This window comes from Chlorocebus sabaeus, chromosome 7 (genome assembly GCF_047675955.1).
Source record: "Chlorocebus sabaeus isolate Y175 chromosome 7, mChlSab1.0.hap1, whole genome shotgun sequence".
NCBI classification, from domain to species: Eukaryota; Metazoa; Chordata; class Mammalia; order Primates; family Cercopithecidae; genus Chlorocebus; species Chlorocebus sabaeus.
Genome location: NC_132910.1, coordinates 31407554 through 31419382, shown reverse-complemented (window position 1 = coordinate 31419382; position 11829 = coordinate 31407554). Strand labels below are relative to the sequence as shown.

The 11829-nt window shown below is 39.7% G+C and overlaps 1 pseudogene; it reads right to left on the bottom strand.

Moving 5' to 3' along the window:
* Positions 1–4514: 4514 nt before the first annotated feature.
* On the bottom strand, positions 4515–10815 carry LOC103236685 (importin subunit alpha-1 pseudogene; annotated as a pseudogene).
* Between the last annotated feature and the right edge of the window lie 1014 nt (positions 10816–11829).

Here is an 11829-nt window from a genome sequence, read left to right as displayed (position 1 = left end):
CAATAACACAGCTCAGCAAATGTTTAGGAAAACCTCTATTATATGTTTCTAGTAAATCACAATTCTTCTCCTTAAGAAATTAGTAACAGATTGGTAATAACTATCTGAAAATACTATAATGTAAATGAAACAAAAACTTTTATGGCTGAAATTGGGGGTATGGACTGGGGATAACACCAGCAGTAATGATGAATTGAAAAAGTTATATGGAGGACAGGGTATATGAAATGGGCCTAGAAGGTGAATAGTATTCTGGCTACATTAAATGGGACTTGAAGCCTGAAAAGCATTAAATTTTTTAAAATAAATGTTTAATTTAGGGATAATTTTAGATTTAAAGGGTTGTGAATATACTACAGAGTTCCTGCATGGGTTGTAAAAGGGTTGTAAATACACTAGAGAGTTCTTTTTGCCGTTAACATCTGACATAACCATAGTACATTTGTTATAACTAAGAAATTAACACTGGGCCCTGCGCGGTGGCTCACGCCTGTAATCCCAGCACTTTGGGAGGCCGAGGCAGGCGGATGACGAGGTCAGGAGATTGAGGCCACGGTCAAACCCTATTTCTACTAAAAATACATAAAATTAGCCGGGAGCAGTGGCGGGCGCCTGTAGTCCCAGCTACTTGGGAGGCTGCGGCAGGAGAATGGCTTGAACCCCAGAGGTGGAACTTGCAGTGAGCCGAGATCTCGCCACTGCACTCCAGCCTGGGCGACAGAAGGAGACTCTGTCCATCAGTAACAGACTGGATTAAGAAAATGTGGCACATATACACCATGGAACACTATGCAGCCATAAAAAAGGATGAATTCGTGTCCTTTGTAGGGACATGGATGCAGCTGGAAACCATCATTCTCAGCAAACTATTGCAAGAACAGAAAACCAAATACCGCATGTTCTCACTCATAGGTGGGAATTGAACAATGAGATCACTTGGACACAGGAAGGGAAACATCACACACTGGGGCCTATTGTGGGGTGGGGGGAGAGGGGAGGGATAGCATTAGGAGATATACCTGATGTAAATGATGAGTTAATGGGTGCAGCACACCAACATGGCACGTGTATACATATGTAACAAACCTGCATGTTGTGCACATGTACCCTAGAACTTAAAGTATAATAAAAAAAAAATAAAATAAAGTAAAATAAAATAATAAAATAAAATATAAAAAAATTAAAAAAGAAATTAACACAGGTACAATGCTACTCTAATAGTGTTGGCACTAGTTAATACTATTACCAAAATCACTTTATTATAATTTCACCAAACTTCCCCTAAAATAGTTTCTGTTCCACAATCAAATTCAGGAAACCACACATTTTGTTGTCATGACTCCTTAGTCTCCTCTTCCTATATAAATTTTGAAACGATCCTAAATTTACAGAAAAATTGCAAGAACAAAGAAATGTGTTTCCTGATTCATTTTTGGATCCATCTCAAGGGAAGTATGCTGCATAAAAAGCTAGTCTCCCAAAGTTATATACATTATTATTCCATTCATATAGTGTTCTGGAAATAATATTGTTGAGGAATAGTTTATGGCATGGATATAGCACACTTTAATCACTTACCCACTGCTAGGGTTTGAATGCACGTGTCTCTCCAAAATTCGTATGTTGGAAATTAAACTTTAAGGTGATGGTATTAAGCGGTAGGGCCTTTGGGAGGTGATTAGGTCATGAGGGCTCTTTCCTCAGGGAAGGGATCAGTTCCCTTATAATAAAGTTTGAGGGGGCAGGTTCAGGCCTTTTCTGTCATGTGAGGATGCCCTGCTTTCTGTCATGTGAGGATGGAGCAACAGGGGTTGTCTTTGAAGCAGAGAACCCTCGCCAGATGCCAAATCTGTTGGTACCTTGATCTTGGACTTCCCAGTCTTCGGAGCTGTGAGGAATATATATATTTAATCAATTATCCAGTCAGTATTTTGTTATAGCAGCACAAATTAAGACACTCACTGAAGGACATTGGGTTATTTTTGGTTTGAGTATATTATAAATAAAGCTGTTATGACCATTTATATACAGGTTTTTGTGTGAACCTAAGTTTTGATTTCTCTATAATGTCCACTAATGCAATTGCTGGGCCATATGGTGAGTCCATTTTTAGTTTTTAAAGGAACTGCCAAACTATTTTCCAGAACAACTGTACTATTTTGCATCCCCACTGGCAATGTATGAGATATTCAGTTTCTCTACATTCTCATCAGCATTTACTGTTATCACCGTTTTTTATTTTGGCCATTCTCACAGGCATGTAGCAGTATCTCACTGTGGTTTTAATTTGCATTTTCTTAATGGCTAAAAATGTTGAATGACTTTTATGTATTTATTTGTCATCTGTATATCCTCTTTGGTGAAATATATGTTTAAATATCTTGTTCATTTTCTAATTGAATTGTTTCATTTTGGTGCTCATATTATCCTAGATTTTTTGGATTGGAGTTTCTTCAACCTGACTTCTGCATCTTTTGGTCATGCCCCATCATTCTTCGAATACCTCTTACTTTCTGGGACAAGATATTCTAAGTTCATCGATTCCTGACTCACTTTGAATTTAAACACATCTTTAAGAATTCCTAGTTCACTTCAGTGGAGAGTGACATTTAAAACCAAGAAATAAGCATCAGGTATGCCCATTGCTGCTGTGGTTCTCAGGCTATTTAAGTAGACAGAGCTATATATTTGCATATACATGTACACACACACACATACACACACACACATATATATACTGTGTATACTGTTTTACATATATATACACAGCAGTAGCAGTCTCTTTGGTTTTGCTTTTTGAGGTTTCAGTTACCCACAGTCAACTTCAGTCTGAAAATATTAAATAGAAAATTCCAGAAATAACAATTCATATGTTTTAAATTGCACACTGTTTTGAGTAACCTGATGAAGTTGCACGCTGCCCTGCACTATCCACCCTGTATACACTACCCACCTGATGGTCACTCAGTAGCTGTCTCGATTACCAGATCAACTGTCCTGGTATAGGGATCATAGTGCTTGTGTTCAGGGAACCCTTGTTTTATTTTTATTACAGTAAATTGCTGTAATTATTCTATTTCATCATTAGCTGTTAATCTCTTACTATGCTTGATTTATGAATTAAACTTTATCATAGGTATGTATGTACAGGCAAAACAAGTATATACAGGGTTTGGTACTATCCATGGTTTCAGACAACCACTGGGGAACTTGAAACATATTTCCTGCAGATAAGGGGGAAGGACTACTGCACTTGCACATACACTCACATCTATATCTGTAATTATATATATGAATTCACACTTATATCTCCAATTGCAAGCTAGCACCACAGGATTTATTCTAGATTTTTCTATTTCATTATTTACAGCTTTCTTCTCTGATGGTAACTCCCATTATCTATACTATTTTGACTTAATCCCTTGCTATTGTCTGAAAGTTTACATCTCCCCAAAATTCACATGTTGAAACCTAATTCCCAATGTCATAGTATCTGGGCTGGAGCCTTTGGGAGGATATGCAGGTGAAGCCCTCATGAATGGGATTAGTGTCCTTTTAAAAGAGGTCCCAGAGAGTTACCTTGTCCTTTCTGCCATCTGAGGACAAGATGGCTGCCCATGAACCAGGAAGAAGATCCTCATTAGATGTCAAATCTGCTGGCATCTTGATCTTGGACTTCCCAGCTTCCAGAACTGTGATAAATAAATTTCTGTTGTTTGCGAGACATGTAGTTTATGGTATTTTGTTAGAGCAGCCTGAATGGATGAAGGCACTTCCTGAGTGAACCAATTTCTCATCACCACTGTTGCCCTCTCCAACACAAATTCTCTCATTTTGCTTAAGTTCTGACATGAGCACCACCTTGCACTTTCACTCAGGCTCTGGCCCCAGTCATGAGCTGCCTCTTCCTACCCTGGGTGGACATTCTCCTCATCTTGCTTGAATCTCTACCTGTAACTTCAGGTTTTACATATCTTTTCCCTCCATGTCGAAGCCTTTCCTCCTCTCTCTCAAGCTCTGACACACTGCACTTGGTTGCCACCTAGGCAACCCACCTGGGCTATGACACACGACGCTGGGTGTCAGTCAGTCAGTCAGTCATTCCTTTGACAAGCTTCTCCCTGTTCTGAAGCTCTCCTTACCCTGCTTGTGTTTACATACTTCAGCTGGGCTCTCTCCCTGACCAGAATTCCTCTTCAAATGCTTTGGTTCTTATACCCTGTGCTTTGCTGCAACAGCCTTACTCACTCCTCTCATGCTCTGGCATTCTGAGACAGCTTCTGCCTTCCAGTGTTGACCCTCTCTCTCCCTGTTTATTCTCTGACACCCTGTGTGGGAATGACCGCCTGCATGGAGGTCCATGTTTGGGTTCCAAATACTCCACAGTGAACATTTCCCCATGCAGAAGTCCTCCTAAATTTTTTTTTTTTGAAGTAAAGTGTGGACTTTAATGTTTATTTACAGGACACTGCAAGATATGAAATTCCACATAGAAATAAGAAACCCATTCAGAGGACAAGCTTCATACAGTATGTACAGTTTGAACTGCTCAAGTATAGTTTCAGTGTAAAAAGTGCTACAATAAGAAACCACATTTAAAAAGAGTTCTTAGTAGGGAGACAGTAAGACAAAATACCAAATATAGCACACAACAAATATACACCTCAGCTACATGATCTAAAAGTTAAAGGTTACAGGAGTCCCACACTGAACTTGGAAGGTATAGCCTTCAGAGGTAGCTTCTGTCACAACATTTTGATCTTCCTCTTCCTTTACTGAGAAATTCTTCTCAATTAAGCTTAACAAAGCCTTATACACAGACTCATTTTCATGGTTTTGTAGAGCTTCAATGTGTCTAAGCCTCCACATTCTTCAATCATACTAAGTTTCTGTTTCACATAGTTTCTCAGCAGCCTGAAAGATGTTTGAAATGGCATTCAGGATAACCAGAATAATCTTGGTATCTTTGGAAGTTAAGAGGTTCATCAGTGGTGCTATTATGCCACAATGAATGAGGTATACAACCTGTCCCACTATTCCACCACTGGTATAGCTGGTCACGGCACATACAGCTTCCTTCTGTGTCTTAAAATCTGCCCTGGAGAGAATGTTGTGAGGAATGGGACTAATCCATGATTCACAAATTGCTGTATCTGGTCCTGACGGACAGCTGTGATGTTTGACATTGTCCATGTAACTTCCTTCTGAATGTTAGTTTTGGGGTTGATGAGCAGGCTGGGGAAGACGGCAAGTGCTCCTGCACTGATCACAACCTGAGTCTCTTCATCTGTACCAGTGACAATATTCCTTATGGGTCTTAGTACAGGAGTCACAGTTGGCAATTCAGAAGCTCCTAGAAGCTTCACAAGTTGGGGTACAACTCCTGTTTTCAAGAACATGTCAATTCGTTTATTTGGACCATCAGTAAGGTAGGAAGTAGTCCAACAGGTATCTGCTAATACTTATGGATCATCATGATGCAGGAGCCGAACTAAGGTAGGAAAAATTTGCTCAACAGCATCTAACAGGAACAGGTATCTGTTAATACTTCTGGATCATCATGATGCAGGAGCCGAACTAAGGTAGGAAAAATTTGCTCAACAGCATCTAACAGGGGTGCAGGATTATTGTAGCAGCAGACGATTGAAAGTGTCCAGGTAAGATGACATAAGTAACCACATACTAAAGATGACATATCGGGAACTGCAAGAAGAGCCAAGAGTGGGTCAACTGCACCATACTTAATAACCAAGTCTCAGAAAACTAAACCATCACCTGCAGTGTTTCCTAGAGTCCATACTGCTTGTTCACTGATGTGAGCCTGGGGAGATGCCAACAGAGAAATGAATGCTGGGATGGCACCTCCATCTACCACAGCCTTAGTTTATTCTGATGTCCCAGAAGCAGTGTTTGTGAGTGCCCAAGCAGATTCACACTGAATGGGACTACAATCAGTTCTGCCCAAGAAGGACACAAATTTTGGAATCAAACCAGCCCAGATTATGTTGTCTGTGGGGGACTGTTTTTCTCTAGAAAGCAGTTTCACAGCAGCTTGAGTAGCTTGGAGCTGACTTTCCACATTATTGCTATTTGTGCTGTTGACAATGTCATCAACAGACCAATTTATAGTGCCCTGGGTTTTGAGGTTTTCCTCCAGTAGAGAAGCAGCAGCATCAGGAAATGAGCTTGCATTTCTCCTCTTGAGCATTTGGTCATCCTTCTTAGCTTTCCTCAGCTTCACATTGACTTCTATTCTGTGACACCTCATTTCTGTGCTGTCTTTTCACTTGTTCTTGAATCTGTTAAGTCAGGCAGCTGGTATATTAGCATTCTCGTTGGTAGATATGGTTATGAGACGAAGGAAAGCTGCAAAGCAGGCCCAGGGTTCCACAGGAAACGATGCAGGGATCGGCGGCTGTGGGGCAGCTGCGCTCAAAGCGTCCACTTCGACTCAGCTCAAAGACAGTGTTGTTCTCCTGATCTTAATTATGGTCAGAAACCTCACCTCCTTCCCACCTCCAGGTAATCTGCACGCTGGCTTATTTCTCTACTCCACATGCTGGGCCACCTTCCCAGGTAGACACTTTCTTCACCTTTCTCAGCCTCCAATGCTTCACACCAGGCTGTCCTTCCCTGCACCATGGGGACACTCTCCTTTCCCTGCTTGGCTTTGGGCACATTGCTTGGACTACTTTACTGTAGCTCTGCTCCACCCTAGCATCCAGTGCTTGGTCCACCTAATGGCTTTTGACCTGAATTGTTCAGTAAGAGAATGGAAGGCAAGAGAAAGAGAGAGCATTTGATACCTAGAACACAGTATCAGGGAATTGGGAGTACAATACGAGGTAAATCCAAAAGGTATACTTGTGCATAGGAGGGGAACAGTGACTCTCATGGTTTCTCTGGAGCATCAAGTATATGAAGGGACTAGACTTGTTCGAGGTAAGGATACAAAGCTAAGTTGTAATGCAATCATGGAGGTCCTTCCATTGTTAGGAAACCATATTCCATTGCAGTAACTAGGTAGGTGATTAATACGGTTGGTTTTATACTTCAGGTGATTAATTACATTGAAGTATGGAGAAGGTATAGGAAGAATAGAATACTATTAGAGTAATTCCTTTGAGAATTGAGAAATTGACCTGCACCAAGGCTAAGGTAGAGGGCATGAGAGAAGCGATGAAGTTATATGACTTTAGCATTCGAGGATGCCAATCCAAGCCTGAGCTGCCTTGTGAAGGTCTGACATTGCACATGAGATAGGACTTTCATCAAACTAGCTGCCAGGTGTCTTGGCTTTTTTTTTTTTTTGGATATTCTGGATGCTGTAGTTGTAAGTGCTGTAGTTGCCTCACCTAGATTCCTCCTTCAATGCTGAAACACTAATTTCCCCACAGCCAGGATTTTTCTGTTGACCGCTCACAACTCTCCTCATAACTGCCCCAAGCTAAAAGAAGCTGCCATTGTTTAAGGTTATGCCTTCCCCTTGTGGAGGGGAAGCTCACATTTAGTGAGTGATCCATGAGGGGAAGCAAAATCCTGGTTCGCTTGTCTCACTCAATTCAGGGCAACTATGAAAGGATATCACAGCTCCAGAGTTACCTTTGGTGGTTGGCTGAAGCCTCCTTTGGAATTCCATCATGGTTCAAGCTTCCCTCTGACAATTCCTGCTTCCCTCATCCCTTCGTTGAGGCTTTGCTACATGCCTCAATATACCTCCTGCATGCAAATCTCCGAATCTCAAGTCTGTTTCTGAGAAACTCAATTTGAGACACATTTGGTCCCAAATGTAGATGTTAGTAATCATTCTCTAACATTAGTTAGCACCCCCTATTGTCATACATGCAGATATTAATTTAGACGCAATTGCACCTTCCAAAAGCATTTTATTCACTTTCAGGAACTAGTTCAGATACTGACGAAATCTAGTTCCTTAATGACAATATCTGATAAAAGTTGAAATCAGCTTTATCACTTATAGATAGTGAAAATTTATTTTCTTTCTCTGAATCACTGTAGACATCATATAATGAATCACTTCCCATGTGACATGAATATGAATCATTTTCAGTGTGGTACTCAACTTCCAGGAGAGTCACGTCTACAGTCGTGTATGCCATAAAAGATGTCTACTTGTAAATAATATAGATTATGTAATTTTTTACACATAAAGAATACTTTTATTGTTGTTGCTTATTTGCCTTTTTGTTTGTTTATTTGTTGGGGTATGGGGTGACAGAAATAAATTAGAGATAGGAGATTGAAAATACAAACTGCTTGAGAAACAGTTTGTGTTTAAAACATTACCAGATACACAGTAGGTATCAGTAAACATTCGTTAAATATAATAAAAGACCAGTAAATAAGTAATTAAATGTAATTTAACATGTAGTCCATCGGAGCTCTGCAGGTAGGAGAAAAAAGGACAATGATAGGGGGTCTAGTGAAGACTTTAAATCATCAGGTATCAATCTCAAGCTATTCTAACTGCATTAAACTGAATTGAAAATGTTTTGCGGTTCATTAGCATTTTTATTAATAAGGTGATACATTCTAACACTGAGTTAGCAGTTTGATTTAATACAAATAATAATTTTCAAAGAGTGGGGGAATTCATGGATTGTAAAGCCAAATAATTCAGTGGACATACAAATAATTCGACAAAAGAGAAACATTTTAGATTTATTTGCCTACATAATGCAGTACAGAGTCTCTCCTTCTCTCTCTTAAAAAATCTGCATTATCCCTCCCACTCTTGACGTCAAATTGAAAGTTAAACAGGGTCCCAGCATGACTGTCATGGTACAAAAGTCAGTTTGAAACCTTACCTGGCTATTCTCCAGCTGATACAATTCCTGGAGTGCTCTCACTGATGGAGGAGAAGGGAAAGTACTGCTGTCGCTACCAGTTCCTTTTCACAGCTTGGAGAGATTTTCATGTCTGCTTTTGCTTTCATCTTCCCTCATTATTGCTTAGGAAAAGAATGACCAACAGTTTTGCTTGCCAGGAACTATCCCAGGGACTGCCCTAGTTGTAGCGTGGAAAATCCCATGTCCATGGGATGGAAGACACCCCTCAGTCTGTGACAAATTAGGACAGTTGGTCGCCCCAGTAATTAATGATCTTCTGATTAATTTTTATTAAATGAAAGTGATTTGATTAGTTATTGGTCTGGGCCAGATGAGGTCATTTTTTGCTTTGCTGTAGATCTTATGCGAGCAAGCCAGTGAGATGAAAAATGCTCCAGGACTGGGATGAATTCTTTACCCAAGCAAACAGATAAACAAAAGAGTGGTACTATTTTTTGGTATGTCAATAATCTCTGCTAGCCTTGTACTCAAGAAAGAAGAACTGAGTGGGGGTGCTCTCAGAAGGCCTGAGAATCTTGAGGAAGAATGAGTTTTAAATTCGAGGTGTTTTGCTTTAGTTTGAGCCTAGGACAAGGTGGATTCTTAGACCAGCTTGGGAAGTCCCAGAAGATGAGCAGGCAATTAGTCAAGAAGCTAGGGATAAAGGAAACCAACAAATGTGAGTTTCAAAATACTTCCTCAGGAGGTTAGAGTAAATAGTTAGCATCATGTCTCATATTTCTTTGCCTTCTGTCTCCTTCTAACATGAAACCAATTGTCACTTTTTAGCATACCTTTTTTCCCCCAGATTTTATTCAATAACATGCTGATGTGGCAAATAATGTCTTTGATTCTGTCTTAAGATTAAAGTTGAAAATGGAAACCAATTTCAACCAGCAATGAATAAAAATCCTTCAAACTTGAATAAGCTATTGATAGAAATTTCCTGAAAATATCAGCCTGTTTCAGTTCTGTTATGGGAGGTCAAGGAGATTTATGCATTCAGGTTGGACCCAAATGTGAAATGAGAGGTGGCAACACATACTTGGAGACTGGAGGGCTACAGAAGTAATCAGAATGTTAGAACCTCAAGAAAAGCTGAAACCAAGGAGGACAGAATTAACGTGCTTTAAGGACTTTCTTAGGACTTTCTTAATTAGTCTCAGGACTAATTAAGGACTTTCTTTTAGGGCTTAATTGTTTGAAAATTATATTTCAAACATATGAACGGAAGTTTCCTTCTTACAAAAGTGAAAAGAAGGAACGTATATTTCCTTCTTACAAAAGTGAAAGTTATCTTCCATCTAGTTAACCCCTTGCCCCTCAGTATCTTCCTCACTCCATCAGGTAAAAAGTGGCAGATTGATGCAGTTGATAGTGGTGGAATTTCCATCCCCAAGTGACCAGTCAGCAAAGAGTGAGAAGGGATGTTAGCCACCCTCCATTCAATCTTTGACATTTGTAATGAGCATATTTTCAAAATGGAGGTCTGCTTGTATATACTGAAGTTTTCATCAATTTGTAACTCTCGGGTTAGCTGCTATAGTGATGATGGTCCAAGGTACCATTTCATTTTGCCTTTGTTAAAACAGAGATGATAAGACTGACAGAATGTACTCTGTGTCCATAAGACATCAAATTATAAAGAAGACCTAAGACCATGCCAGGCAAACTACCACTACACTTAAAAAAATAAACTATATTCTAACTGCCACAAGGGTTTTCTTTTTCTCTAGCATCTAAACAAACACTGGCCTCAAGATAACCAATACTGAAACAATTGCATCTTACTGGCTGCAAGACACTAATTAAATAATCCTCCACACCTACCCCCTGTTCCATGAGCCATAACTACAGCTTTGACTGGACAAGAAACTGATTTTAATAACTTTCTCCTGATAAGAGACCACTGACCACAGACTGGTTCTGGCCGGTTTACAGAGGCTATGGCACTGAGCGCCTTCATGTCTTCTGTTTCACCTTTTGACGTAAAGGGCCTAAATATAATACATTTAATTGTTAAGTCTCCACCTCAAAGTGAACATGAGACATATGCAACAAAACAACTTACTAGTAAGTTTTGCTTACTAGTAAGCAAACTAAACATGCATGTTAAAAGCATGTTTGCTTACTAAACATGCATGTTGTCTATGTCCCACGTTCACTTTGATGTGAAAACTTAACCCACCTGCTTCAGAAATATGCATAGCTCATGTACCCCTTGCTTCAGGAATATTCGTAGTTCCTCCTATAACCTGTTGAATATGTATATTTGGCCAACTCATTCAGCATAAATTCCTGTTCCACCCTTACCTCCCTCAGAGTGCCTGCTTTTTATTTCTGCCAGAGGCTACACTTCCCAGCCTGTTAAGATGTCCAGCCTGCAGCTGTAACCCTTTATAAGAAATGAAGTTCTCCTTTCCAAATTTATGAACCTCAGGATTGTTTGTCTCCTATCACACTCAGTATAAAATATCTGAATTCCTTATCTCAGTAAACAAAGCATCACATAATCTGGCCCTTGCCTATTTCTCTTACATCATCTTACCTGCAAAGCTCCAGCCGCGCCGTTTTTTCTTTCTTTTTTGAATATGCTAAGCTAATGTCTATGGACCTTTGCAGTAACTTCAAATGTTTCCTCTTAGAGCTCTTGGAATGACTGGGTCTTTTTTGTTAGTCACCAAGTCAGTCATTCTTTATCATCACAATATTTTAAGTTTCTGCAAGCCACCTTTCTAATATGGACATGTTTTCCTTGCTTATGTATTTATTTCGTATTGTCTGCTTTCATTCTTCAGCCAGACTGTCAGCTTCATGAAGGCAAGGGCTTGTTATCTTGTTCTGTGCACTAACCTCCACTTCTGGAATCGTGCCTAGCAAATAATAGGCACTCAGTGAATCTTTGTTAAAGTAATTGATTTTAATCTTCAAAGAGCTCACATATCTGGTTGTATATCAAATATAATATATGAAAAGTTAA